Below are 14,137 nucleotides of genomic sequence, written 5' to 3' on the forward strand. Positions count from 1 at the left end.
AGGGAAGTACTACCGTCCTGCCAGATGACTGTGAAACAGAAACCTGTAACTGTTTTGCATGATGGTAGGATTGCTGGTTTCTTTTTCTGTCTCATAAACATGTTAGATAACAGGGATATCTTGCTACTCCTACTTACACTTTGGTCACACTTCACAGACACGCAAATGCATATACAGTGGACCCCCGGTATTTGATGGCATCGGTATTCGATAAATCCGGTATTCGATACATTTTATCGCAAAAAATTTTCCTCGGTATTCAATACAATTCGTATGAGACGTGTCCACGTGTGGCCTGAACTGCCCCTTGTGTGCCAGTGTTTACAAGCCAGCCAGTGTGCACGCATCTAAGGATACATTCGGTACATTCCATATTATCCATATTATCACTGTGTTTGGTGCTTGTTTCTGCAAAATAAGTCACCATGGACCCCAAGAAAGCTTCTAGTGCCAACCCTTCAAGAATAGAGTCGCTAATGACTTATGAAATGAAGAAAGAGATAATTGCAAAGTACGAAAGTGGAGTGCGTGTGTCGGAGCTGGTGAGGTTGTATAATAAACCCCAATCAACCATTTCTACTATAGTGACCAGGAAAACGGCAATCAAGGAAGCTGTTCTTGCAAAAGGTGCAACTGTGATTACGAAACAGCGACCGCAAGTGTTAGAAAATGCTGAGAGATTGTTATTGGTGTGGATAAATGAAAAACAGATAGCAGGAGATAGCATCTCTCAAGCGATCATTTGTGAAAAGGCTAGGCACTTGCATGACGATTTGGTAAAGAAATTGCCTGCAAATAGTGGTGATGTGAGTGAATTTAAGGCCAGCAAAGGTTGGTTTGAAAGATTTAAGAATCGTAGTGGCATACATTGTGTGATTAGGCATGATGAGGCTGCCAGTTCGGACCAAAAAGCAGCTGAAAAATACGTGAAGGAATTCAAGGATTACATAGACACTGAAGGATTGAAACCTGAACAAGTGTTTAATTGCGACAAAACAGGCTTGTTTTGGAAGAAAATGCCAAGCAGGACGTACATTACTCAGGAGGAAAAGGCACTCCCACTACATAAGCCTATGAAAGACAGGCTTACTCTGTTGATGTGTGCCAATGCTAGTGGTGATTGCAAAGTGAAGCCTTTATTGGTGTATCACTCTGAAACTCCCAGAGTGTTCAGGAAAAACAATGTCCTCAAGGCTAATTTGTGTGTGCTGTGGAGGGCAAACAGTAAGGCATGGGTCACTAGGGACTTTTCCTATGACTGGTTACACCATGCATTTGCCCCCACTGTGAAAAATTACCTAACTGAAAAGAAATTAGACCTTAAGTGCCTCCTGGTATTAGACAATGCCCCTGGTCATCCTACAGACTTGTCAGAGCGACTTTCTGGGGACATGAGCTTCATTAAGGTCAAGTTTTTGCCTCCTAATACCACTCCTCTCCTGCAGCCCATGGACCAACAGGTCATTTCCAACTTCAAGAAACTGTACACAAAAGCTATGTTTCAAAAGTGCTTTATAGTGACCACAGAAACTCAACTGACTCTAAAAGAGTTTTGGAAGGATCACTTTAATATCCTCAATTGTATAAACCTGATAGGTACTTCTTGGGAGGGAGTGACTAAGAGGACCTTGAACTCTGCTTGGAAAAAACTGTGGCCAGAATGTGTAGACAAAAGGGATTTTGAAGGATTTGAGGCTAACCCTGAGAATCCTATACCAGTTGAGGAATCCATTGTGGCATTGGGAAGTCCTTGGGGTTGGAGGTTAGTGGGGAGGATGTGGAAGAGTTGGTGGTGGAGGACAGTGAAGAACTAACCACTGATGAGCTGATAGATCATCTTGAACAGCAAGAGGGCAGACCTGAGGAAACTGCTTCGGAGGAGGGGATAGAGAAATTGAAGAAGTTGCCTACTTCAAAGATTAAGGAAATGTGTGCAATGTGGCTTAAAGTGCAAACCTTTTTTGATGACAATCACCCTAACACAGCTATTGCAAGCCGTGCTGGTGACTATTACACAAACAATGTTGTGAAACACTTTAGGGATTTCATAAAGGAACGGGAGGTACAGGCCACTATGGACAGATATGTTGTGCGACAAAAATCCAGTGACTCTGAAGCTGGTCCTAGTGGCATTAAAAGAAGAAGGGAAGTAATCCCGAAAAAGGACTTGCTACCTCAAGTCCTAATGGAAGGGGATTCCCCTTCTAAACACTAACACCTCACCCCTCCTCCCATCCCATCAATCATCACCAGATCTTCATTAAAGGTAAGTGTCAATTATTTTATTATTATTCTATTGCATTAAACTTAATATTCCATGTAGTAAAATTTTTTTTTTCAGACTTTTGGGTGTCTTGCACGGATTAATTTGATTTCCATTATTTCTTATGAGGAAAATTTATTCGGTTTTCGAAATTATCGGTATTCGATGAGCTCTCAGGAGCGGATTAATATCGAATACCGGGGGTCCACTGTATGTATATATACATACATCTAGGTTTTTCTCCTTATTCTAAATAGCTCTTGTTCTTCTTTATTTCTTCTATTGTCCATGGGGAAGTGGAAAAGAATCTTTCCTCCGTAAACCATGCGTGTCGTATGAGGCGACTAAAATGCCGGGAGCAATGGGCTAGTAACCCCTTCTCCTGTAGACATTTACTAAAAAAGAGAAGAAGAAAAACTTTATAAAACTGGGATGCTTGAATGTGCGTGGATGTAGTGCGGATGACAAGAAACAGATGATTGCTGATGTTATGAATGAAAAGAAGTTGGATGTCCTGGCCCTAAGCGAAACAAAGCTGAAGGGGCTAGGGGAGTTTCGGTGGGGGGAAATAAATGGGATTAAATCTGGAGTATCTGAGAGAGTTAGAGCAAAGGAAGGGGTAGCAGTAATGTTGAAGGATCAGTTATGGAAGGAGAAAAGAGAATATGAATGTGTAAATTCAAGAATTATGTGGATTAAAGTAAAGGTTGGATGCGAAAAGTGGGTCATAATAAGCATGTATGCACCTGGAGAAGAGAGGAATGTAGAGGAGAGAGAGAGATTTTGGGAGATGTTAAGTAAATGCATAGGAGCCTTTGAACCAAGTGAGAGAGTAATTGTGGTAGGGGATCTGAATGCTAAAGTAGGAGAAACTTTTAGAGAGGGTGTGGTAGGTAAGTTTGGGGTGCCAGGTGTAAATGATAATGGGAGCCCTTTGATTGAACTTTGTATAGAAAGGGGTTTAGTTATAGGTAATACATATTTTAAGTAAAAGAGGATAAATAAGTATACAAGATATGATGTAGGGCGAAATGACAGTAGTTTGTTGGATTATGTATTGGTAGACAAAAGACTGTTGAGTAGACTTCAGGATGTACATGTTTATAGAGGGGCCACAGATATATCGGATCACTTTCTAGTTGTAGCTACACTGAGAGTAAAAGGTAGATGGGATACAAGGAGAATAGAAGCATCAGGGAAGAGAGGTGAAGGTTTATAAACTAAAAGAGGAGGCAGTTAGGGTAAGATATAAACAGCTATTGGAGGATAGATGGGCTAATGAGAGCATAGGCAATGGGGTCGAAGAGGTATGGGGTAGGTTTAAAAATGTAGTGTTAGAGTGTTCAGCAGAAGTTTGTGGTTACAGGAAAGTGGGTGCGGGAGGGAAGAGGAGCGATTGGTGGAATGATGATGTAAAGAGAGTAGTAAGGGAGAAAAAGTTAGCATATGAGAAGTTTTTACAAAGTAGAAGTGATGCAAGGAGGGAAGAGTATATGGAGAAAAATAGAGAGGTTAAGAGAGTGGTGAAGCAATGTAAAAAGAGAGCAAATGAGAGAGTGGGTGAGATGTTATCAACAAATTTTGTTGAAAATAAGAAAAAGTTTTGGAGAGAGATTAACAAGTTAAGGAAACCTAGAGAACAAATGGATTTGTCAGTTAAAAATAGGAGAGGAGAGTTATTAAATGGAGAGTTAGAGGTATTGGGAAGATGGAGGGAATATTTTGAGGAATTGTTAAATGTTGATAAAGATAGGGAAGCTGTGATTTCGTGTATAGGGCAAGGAGGAATAACATCTTGTAGGAGTGAGGAAGAGCCAGTTGTGAGTGTGGGGAAAGTTCGTGAGGCAGTAGGTAAAATGAAAGGGGGTAAGGCAGCTGGGATTGATGGGATAAAGATAGAAATGTTAAAAGCAGGTGGGGATATAGTTTTGGAGTGGTTGGTGTAATTATTTAATATATGTATGGAAGAGGGTAAGGTACCTAGGGATTGGCAGAGAGCATGCATAGTTCCTTTGTATAAAGGCAAAGGGGACAAAAGAGAGTGCAAAAATTATAGGGGGATAAGTCTGTTGAGTATACCTGGTAAAGTGTATGGTAGAGTTATTATTGAAAGAATTAAGAGTAAGATGGAGAATAGGATAGCAGATGAACAAGGAGGCTTTAGGAAAGGTAGAGGGCGTGTGGACCAGGTGTTTACAGTGAAACATATAAGTGAACAGTATTTAGATAAGGCTAAAGAGGTCTTTGTGGCATTTATGGATTTGGAAAAGGCATATGACAGGGTGGATAGGGGGGCAATGTGGCAGATGTTGCAGGTGTATGGTGTAGGAGGTAGGTTACTGAAAGCAGTGAAGAGTTTTTACGAGGATAGCGAGGCTCAAGTTAGAGTATGTAGGAAAGAGGGAAATTATTTCCCAGTAAAAGTGTGATGTCACCATGGTTGTTTAATATATTTATAGATGGGGTTGTAAGAGAAGTAAATGCGAGGGTCTTGGCAAGAGGCGTGGAGTTAAAAGATAAAGAATCACACATAAAGTGGGAGTTGTCACAGTTGCTCTTTGCTGATGACACTGTGCTCTTGGGAGATTCTGAAGAGAAGATGCAGAGATTGGTGGATGAATTTGGTAGGGTGTGCAAAAGAAGAAAATTAAAAGTGAATACAGGAAAGAGTAAGGTTATGAGGATAACAAAAAGATTAGGTGATGAAAGATTGGATATCAGATTGGAGGGAGAGAGTATGGAGGAGGTGAATGTATTCAGATACTTGGGAGTGGACGTGTCAGCGGATGGGTCTATGAAAGATGAGGTGAATCGTAGAATTGATGAGGGGAAAAGGGTGAGTGGTGCACTTAGGAGTCTGTGGAGACAAAGAACTTTGTCCTTGGAGGCAAAGAGGGGAATGTATGAGAGTATAGTTTTACCAACGCTCTTATATGGGTGTGAAGCATGGGTGATGAATGTTGCAGCGAGGAGAAGGCTCGAGGCAGTGGAGATGTCATGTCTGAGGGCAATGTGTGGTGTGAATATAATGCAGAGAATTCGTAGTTTGGAAGTTAGGAGGAGGTGCGGGATTACCAAAACTGTTGTCCAGAGGGCTGAGGAAGGGTTGTTGAGGTGGTTCGGACATGTAGAGAGAATGGAGCGAAACAGAGTGACTTCAAGAGTGTATCAGTCTGTAGTGGAAGGAAGGCGGGGTAGGGGTCAGCCTAGGAAAGGTTGGAGAGAGGGGGTAAAGGAGGTTTTGTGTGTGAGGGGCTTGGACTTCCAGCAGGCATGCGTGAGCGTGTTTGATAGGAGTGAATGGAGACAAATGGTTTTTAATACTTGACGTGCTGTTGGAGTGTGAGCAAAGTAACATTTATAAAGGGGTTCAGGGAAACCGGCAGGCCGAACTTGAGTCCTGGAGATGTGAAGTACAGTGTCTGCACTCTGAAGGAGGGGTGTTAATGTTGCAGTTTAAAAACTGTAGTGTAAAGCACCCTTCTGGCAATACAGTGATGGAGTGAATGATGGTGAAAGTTTTTTCTTTTTCGGGCCACCCTGCCTTGGTGGGAATCGGCCAGTGTGATAAAAAAAAATAATAATAATGATTGAGGTGTATAAATGGAAGACAGGAATAAATAAAGGGGATGTAAATAGTGTGCTGAAAATATCTAGCCTAGACAGGACTCGCAGCAATGGTTTTAAGTTGGAAAAATTCAGATTCAGGAAGGATATAGGAAAGTACTGGTTTGGTAATAGAGTTGTGGATGAGTGGAAAAAACTCCCAAGTACAGTTGTAGAGGCCAGAACGTTGTGTAGCTTTAAAAATAGGTTAGATAAATACATGAGTGGGTGTGGGTGGGTGTGAGTTGGACCTGACTAGCTTGTTTATTTATTTATTTAGTAATTTAAGCATACATACAGAGGTACAAAAAATACAGGTAAGAGCAGCATGCCAAAGCCACTTATATGCATAGCATTACGGGCTGGCTTAAAATTAACTTAAGATTAACTAAGCAATGATGAAATCAGTGATAAAACATTATTGTAAACAGATAACTATAAAGCACAAATGAGTATTACAAAGACAGGTCATATGGTTGCATGCATTGCTGTACATTCAGTCGAATGGAGTATTCTGTTAGGTAGTGTATTTAAAAAAATAACAAAGTTAGATTGGGTCCTAGGTTTAACATTTGTGTGATATAATTGTGAGTAACATATAGGATATACAATTTATAAGGTTCAGTTATTCAGTATTTATTTGGTTTTGAGTGAGTAAGTGATCTTTGAGAAGAGACTTGAATTTATAAACAGGTAGTGTTTCTTTTATATTTACAGGTAATGAATTCCAGATTTTAGGGCCTTTTATGTGCATTGAGTTTTTGCATAGTGTGAGATGGACACGAGGAACATCAAAGAGTGATCTGTGCCTTGTGTTATGGTCATGTGTTCTGTTGAGGTTGGCAAGGAGATGTTTGAGGGGAGGGTTAATATCAGAGTTAAGTGTTCTATGTATGTAATAGGTGCAATAATAAGTATGGATGTTTTGTATGGTGAGTAGGTTGAGTGTTTTGAATATTGGTGGAGTGTGCTGCCTGTAGTGAGAATTTGTTATCATTCTAACTGCAGCCTTTTGTTGGGTAATTAGTGGTCTGAGATGGTTAATTGTTGTTGAGCCTCATGCACAAATTCCATAGGTGAGATAGGGGTAAATAAGAGAGTGATAAAGGGCCCGGAGGGCTGACTGTGGAACATAGTACCGTATCTTCGATAGTATGCCTACAGTCTTGGAAATTTTCTTAGAAATTTGTTGTATATGTGTATGAAATTTGAGTCTATTATCAAGGTGGATTCCTAAGAATTTTCTCTCTGTTAGCTTTGTGATAGGTGATCTGTTTATCGTTATGTTAAGAGGTACATCTGTAGCTCTGTTACCAAACTGAATGAAGTAGGTTTTGTCAATGTTTAGTGTAAGTTTGTTAGCCCTCATCCAGGTAGATATTTTCTGTAATTCGGTGTTTACAGTATTGGCTAGCGTGACTGGGCTCGGGTGAGAGAAGACGTATGTAGTGTCATCTGCAAAAAGTGTGGGTTTGAGTAATTGCGAAGCATTTGGTAGGTCATTTATGTATAGGAGAAAGAGAAGAGGGCCTAGGACACTTCCCTGTGGGACACCAACTGTAATTGGTTGAGCGGAAGAGCTTGCCCCATTTGCATACACATATTGGCTTCTGTTGCTGAGGTAAGACTTGAGGTAGTTGAGGGAGTGCCCTCTTATACCATAGTGTGACAATTTTACGTGGAGCAAGTCATGGTCAACTGTATCAAAAGCTTTACGTAAGTCAATGAAGATCCCCAGTGGGACTTCTTTTTTCTCTATTGCAGTGTATATATGTTCTAGCATGTGTATAATAGCATCATTAGTATTTTTATTAGGCCTGAATCCAAATTGGCAGGGGTTGAGAATGTTTTGGGAGATGAGGTAGGAGTAGATTCGTTTATGAATTAATTTTTCGAAGATTTTTGAGAGAGGGTGTAAATTGGATATTGGCCTATAGTTATTCAACTCTGTTTGGTCTCCTCCTTTATGGATCGGGGTGACCCTTGCTATTTTGAGTACTGTAGGGAAGGTGGAGGATTCAATGGATTTGTTAAAGAGTGTTGCAATGATTACCTGGATACCTGGAGATACCTGGAGAGAGTTCCGGGGGTCAACGCCCCCGCGGCCCGGTCTGTGACCAGGCCTCCTTAGGTCAGTGTCCCAGGATGCGACCCACACCAGTCGACTAACACCCAGGTACCCATTTTACTGATGGGGAACATAGACAACAGGTTGAAAGAAACACGTCCAATGTTTCTACTCTGGCTGGGAATCGAACCCAGGCCCTCACCGTGTGAAGCGAGAGCGTTAACCACCAGACCACCAGACACTTTTTTGTATATAAAGGGTGGTAAGGTATTTAAATCTCCTGCCTTGTTTTTTAGTGTGTTGATAATAAGGGAGACTTCGTATGGGTTAGTCGGAGCTAGGAACAGTGTGTTCGGGTAGTTGCCAGTGAGGTAGTCATTTGGTGGGGTATCTGAGCTTGGGATTTTATTGGCAAGGTTTTGTCCTATAGTGGAGAAGAAATCATTGAGTCTGTTTGCTGTTTCTGTTGGTGGGAGTTGGGGTTCATCTGATTTTGCTAATTTTATTTCGCTATTTTGTGCTGCCAGATCGGTTGCCGTGTTCCTCCCTTAAGTCAATGTGACCTGACCTGACTAGGTTGGGTGCATTGGCTTAAGCCGGTAGGAGATCTGGACCTGCCTCGCATGGGCCAGTAGGCCTGCTGCAGTGTTCCTTCGTTCTTATGTTCTTATGTAACATATGTGTGAATTACTCTCCAGGATAACCCCAAAAAGAGTCAAAGTTACTTATTTCCATTGTCGTCCTTGTAATATCTTATTATTTAAAGCCTGGCTGTAAGATACAGTAGAAATTACCCATAATTATAACCTTGAAAGTGAAAACAGCTAAGTAACAAAACAATGAGAAAATCAGTTACAATAAGAATTGCTTATTTCCAAAATAAATGCGCTTCCCGTCTTATTTACGTCAAGTTCCTACTGTAAAATAAGCACAGGTTTTCACTGAATATTTATGGCAATAATACTCTGGTCAATGATAATTTTTTACATAAAAAAACATCAAGATAAGACAGTCATACCGTATTTGTTCGCTGTTGTTGTTGTTGTTGTTAAGGTTGTTAAGGACAACTAAAGCTTATGTCTCAGTGGACCCTCCCGGGAGTCCTGGGAATTATGATTAATTTTAATAATAATCATCTTTATTTCTACAAGTACATGATACAACTTATACAGACCATAGCTGACACCAGTGACATACTACTATATAGAAAGTCCCTTGTTATGCTCAGCATTTCCCGCAAATTAGGTCAGTTTTGTCCCAGGATGCGACCCACACCAGTCCACTAACACCCAGGTACCTATTTACTGTTAGGTGAACATGGACAGCAGGTGTCTTAAGGAAACACGTCCTAATGTTTTCAACTGTCCCAGGGATCGAACCCCGGACCTTAGTATGTGAGCTGAGTGAGTTACCAACCCAGCTACGGGACACTTGATAATCCACTAAAAAGCTTATGTTTATGCAGAGTATTTCGGGCAAGCTTAAAGTCTAACTTAAGACTACACGTGTAATACATATTATATATACATATATATATATATATATATATATATATATATATATATATATATATATATATATATATATATATATATATATATATATATATATATATATATATATATATATATATACATATATATATATATAAGGACATTAATGTATACAAGTTAAAATTGATTCAATGAATATGTATACCTGGAGAGGGTTTCGGGGGTCTACGCCCCCGCGGTCCGGTCATTATAAGTCATTATATGCATGTGCATCAATTTGTATTTGCACTGTAATTATATCAAAATTTTAACCAAATGAGCTGTAAACTTCACGAGCCACCGTGGCCATCAGGCCACGGGTCCGGGTTTGATTCCCGTCAAGGGTAAAAACATTGGGCGTGTTTCCCTACAACGACTGTCCATGTTCACTTATCAGTAAAACCGGGTACCTGGGTGTTAACCGACTGGTGTGGGTCGCATCCTGGGACAAAACTGACGTAATTTGCCCGAAATGCTCTGCATAACAAGCAGTTTTCTATATAAAAGTATGTCATTGGTGTCAGCTATGGTCTGTATACCTTGTATATATACTTGTAGAAAGAAAAATAATATTATTATTAAGGATTTTATTTTATTACTGTACTCATGTGCATGACATAATATTCCATCTGAATCAACAACAACAGGCTTTGTGGTTGAGAGTGAAATTGCGCTGTTAGTTCCCCTCCCTCCCTCTTCAGCCTTTTTATTTGGCCTTTTACGGTCATCTTCTTCCTTATACGACTGTGTAGTACCTTTATTCTTTGTTGCTATGTATATCAAACTGTCGTTCAGCTCTTTTCATCCTTGCATATTCATTCACTGTTATTCTGCTTCCCTCCCTATTCTGTCATCGTGTGTTCTGCACTCTTTCCATGCTCCTCTACCCCAGAAAAAAATCTCTCTTTACCCCTGTGGAAATAAGTAACTTTTTTGGGGTTATTCTAGGTAATTTACACATGTGTTACTATGTTTGACAATTTGTGTAACTGTGTTTATGTGTACCTGTACCTAAATCAACTTACTCCCTTACTCGGGCTTCTGTAGCTCTGATTAAATCAAGAGTCTCTTTGTATATTGACTTCTCACACCTCCTGTGAGGTACCAACAAGCTGTTACCTCCAGGCACTCCCTGACGATGCCCTCCATCACCTCATGAATTGTCTGTCTAGTTAGCTCTCTCTTCCACTGGGCTCCATTTACACAATTTCTCATCCCTGCATATTCCCTCTTCTGTTATTTGGTTTGTTATTTGCATTTCCTCTTTTCTTCTGGCTCTACTGAGTGTTCTAAGCTGAGCGCCATGCGGTCACTAGCTTCTAGTGGAAGACCATATTCAATTTCATCTATGTTAGATTCACTTAAAGTGAAGACCAGGTCTAGTAGAGCTGGTTCGTCCCCTGCCCTCACTCTTGTGGCTTCTTTGCCATGATGAGTCATGAAATTTTCCATTGCTATCTCCATCAATTTTTCTTTCCATATTTCTGGTCGGTCCTCGACGTGTGTGACAGTTCTCTCAGTCTATTTCTTTGGGATTAAAATCACCTACAGTCACTAATTTAACTTTGGTTTTACTTTCTCTATCTGATACTTTTCTAGAATTTATACCGTGGCCTTGTCGTTTTCCTCATGCTCCTGTCTCAGCCGTCTATTGTTCAATGGGGGTTATAAACCACTGCTCTTATTACTCTGGGTCCCCCAGTCATCATTTCTCCTAGTTACCAGTGACCAGTATTATTCCTTCCTTCTCTGGGTGCCCTGGGTCTTGATTCTCTGGGTGCCCTGGGTCTTGATTCTCTGGGTACCTTGATTCCTGATTTACTGGGTGTCTTGTTCTTGATTCTCCGGGTGTCCTGGTTCTTGACTTCGTGTCCTGGTTCTCGATTCTTTGGGTATCTTGGTTCTTGATTCTCTCGGTGCCCTGATTCCTGATTCTCTGGATATCCTGGTTCTTGATTCTCTCGGTGCCCTGGTTCCTGATTCTCTGGGTGTCCTGGTTCTTGATTCTATGGGTTTCCTGGTTCTCGAATCTCTGGATGTCCTGGTTCCTAATTCTCTGGGCGTCATGGTTCCTGATTCTCTAGGTGCCCTGGTTCTTGATTCTCTGGGAGTCCTGGGTCTTGATACTCTGGGTATTTTGGTTCTCGATTCTCTGGGTGTCCTGGTTCTTGATTCTCTGGGTGTCCTGGTTCCTGATTCTCTGGGTGTCCTGGTTCCTGATTCTCTGGGTGTCCTGGTTCTTGATTCTCTGGGTGTCCTGGTTCCCGATTCTCTGGATGTCCTGGTTCCTAATTCTCTGGGTGTCCTGGTTCCTGATTCTCTAGGTGCCCTGGTTCTTGATTCTCTGGATGTCCTGATTCTCTGGATGTCCTGGTTCTTGATTCTCTGGGTGTCCTGGTTCTTGATTATCTGGGTGTCCTGGTTCCTGATTCACTGGGTGTCCTGGTTCCTGATTCTCTGTGTCCTGGTTCTTGATTCTCTGAGTGTCCTAATTCCTGATTCTCTGGGTGTCCTGGTTCTTGATTTTCTGGGTGTCCTGGTTCCTGATTCTTTGGGTGTTTTGGTTCTTGACTCTCTGGGTGTCCTGGTTCCCGATTCTCTGGGTGTCCTGGTTCCTGATTCTCTGGGTGTCCTGGTTCTTGATTCTCTGGGTGTCCTGGTTCTTGATTCTCTGGATGTCCTGGTTCCTAATTCTCTGGGTGTCCTGGTTCCTGATTCTCTAGGTGTCCTGGTTCTTGATTCTCTGGATGTCCTGGTTCCTGATTCTCTGGGTGTCCTGGTTCCTGATTCTTTGGGTGTCCTGGTTCTTGATTCTCTGGGTGTCCTGGTTCCCGAATCTCTGAATGTCCTGGTTCCTAATTCTCTGGGTGTCCTGGTTCCTAATTCTCTAGGTGCCCTGGTTATTGATTCTCTGGGTGTCCTGGTTCTTGATTCTCTGGGTATTTTGGTTCTCGATTCTCTAGGTGCCCTGGTTCTTGATTCTCTGGGTGTCCTGGTTCTTGATTCTCTGGGTATTTTGGTTCTCGATTCTCTGGGTGTCCTGGTTCTTGATTCTCTGGGTGTCATGGTTCCTGATTCTCTGGGTGTCCTGGTTCCTGATTCTCTGGGTGTCCTGGTTCTTGATTCTCTGGGTGTCCTGGTTCCCGATTCTCTGGATGTCCTGGTTCCTAATTCTCTGGGTGTCCTGGTTCCTGATTCTCTAGGTGCGCTAGTTCTTGATTTTCTGGATGTCCTGATTCCTGATTCTCTGGGTGTCCTGGTTCTTGATTCTCTGGGTGTCCTGGTTCTTGATAATCTGGGTGTCCTGGTTCCTGATTCTCTGGGTGTCCTGGTTCTTGATTTTCTGGGTTTCCTGGTTCCTGATTCTCTGGCTGTTTTGGTTCTTGACTCTCTGGGTGTCCTGGTTCCCGATTCTCTGGGTGTCCTGGTTCTTGATTCTGTGGGTGTCCTGGTTCTTGATTATCTGGGTGTCCTGGTTCCTGATTCTCTGGGTGTCCTGGTTCCTGATTCTCTGTGTCCAGGTTCTTGATTCTCTGAGTGTCCTAGTTCCTGATTCTCTGGGTGTCCTGGTTCTTGATTTTCTGGGTGTCCTGGTTCCTGATTCTTTGGGTGTTTTGGTTCTTGACTCTCTGGGTGTCCTGGTTCCCGATTCTCTGTGTGTCCTGGTTCCTGATTCTCTGGGTGTCCTGGTTCTTGATTCTCTGGGTGTCCTGGTTCTTGATTCTCTGGATGTCCTGGTTCCTAATTCTCTGGGTGTCCTGGTTCCTGATTCTCTAGGTGCCCTGATTCTTGATTCACTGGATGTCCTGGTTCCTGATTCTCTGGGTGTCCTGGTTCCTGATTCTTTGGGTGTCCTGGTTCTTGATTCTCTGGGGTGTCCTGGTTCCCGAATCTCTGAATGTCCTGGTTCCTAATTCTCTGGGTGTCCTGGTTCCTGATTCTCTAGGTGCCCTGGTTCTTGATTCTCTGGGTGTCCTGGTTCTTGATTCTCTGGGTATTTTGGTTCTCGATTCTCTGGGTGTCCTGGTTCTTGATTCTCTGGGTATCATGGTTCCTGATTCTCTGGGTGTCCTGGTTCCTGATTCTCTGGGTGTCCTGGTTCTTGATTCTCTGGGTGTCCTGGTTCCCGATTCTCTGGATGTCCTGGTTCCTAATTCTCTGGGTGTCCTGGTTCCTGATTCTCTAGGTGCCCTAGTTCTTGATTCTCTGGATGTCCTGATTCTCTGGGTGTTCTGGTTCTTGATTCTCTGGGTGTCCTGGTTCTTGATAATCTGGGTGTCCTGGTTCCTGATTCTCTGGGTGTCCTGGTTCTTGATTATCTGAGTGTCCTAATTCCTGATTCTCTGGGTGTCCTGGTTCTTGATTTTCTGGGTGTCCTGGTTCCTGATTCTCTGGGTGTTTTGGTTCTTGACTCTCTGGGTGTCCTGGTTCCCGATTCTCTGGGTGTCCTGGTTCCTGATTCTCTGGGTGTCCTGGTTCTTGATTCTCTGGGTGTCCTGGTTCCCGATTCTCTGGATGTTCTGGTTCCTAATTCTCTGGGTGTCCTGGATCCTGATTCTCTAGGTGCCCTGTTTTTTTATTCTCTGGATGTCCTGGTTCCCGATTCTCTGGGTGTCCTGGTTCTTGACTCTCTGGTTGTCCTGGTTCCCGATTCTCTGGGTGTCCTGG

General features: G+C 42.4%; 1 protein-coding gene across 4 annotated transcripts in view; it reads right to left on the minus strand.

Annotated features, from left to right (window-relative positions):
- LOC128701950 (F-box DNA helicase 1) overlaps positions 1-9,040 on the minus strand; it is a 108,635-nt gene extending 99,595 nt beyond the window's left edge. For 3 of the 4 annotated variants that reach the window (XM_070101432.1, XM_070101433.1, XM_070101431.1), the window contains exon 1: positions 8,956-9,040. The gene's annotated coding sequence lies outside the window, so the exon portion shown is untranslated. Of the gene's footprint in view, positions 1-8,842; positions 8,863-8,955 lie in introns of those variants that run through there. The other variant, XM_070101430.1, reaches the window with a different exon arrangement.
- Between the last annotated feature and the right edge of the window lie 5,097 nt (positions 9,041-14,137).

Source organism: Cherax quadricarinatus, chromosome 77 (assembly GCF_038502225.1).
Source record: "Cherax quadricarinatus isolate ZL_2023a chromosome 77, ASM3850222v1, whole genome shotgun sequence".
Taxonomy (NCBI): domain Eukaryota; kingdom Metazoa; phylum Arthropoda; class Malacostraca; order Decapoda; family Parastacidae; genus Cherax; species Cherax quadricarinatus.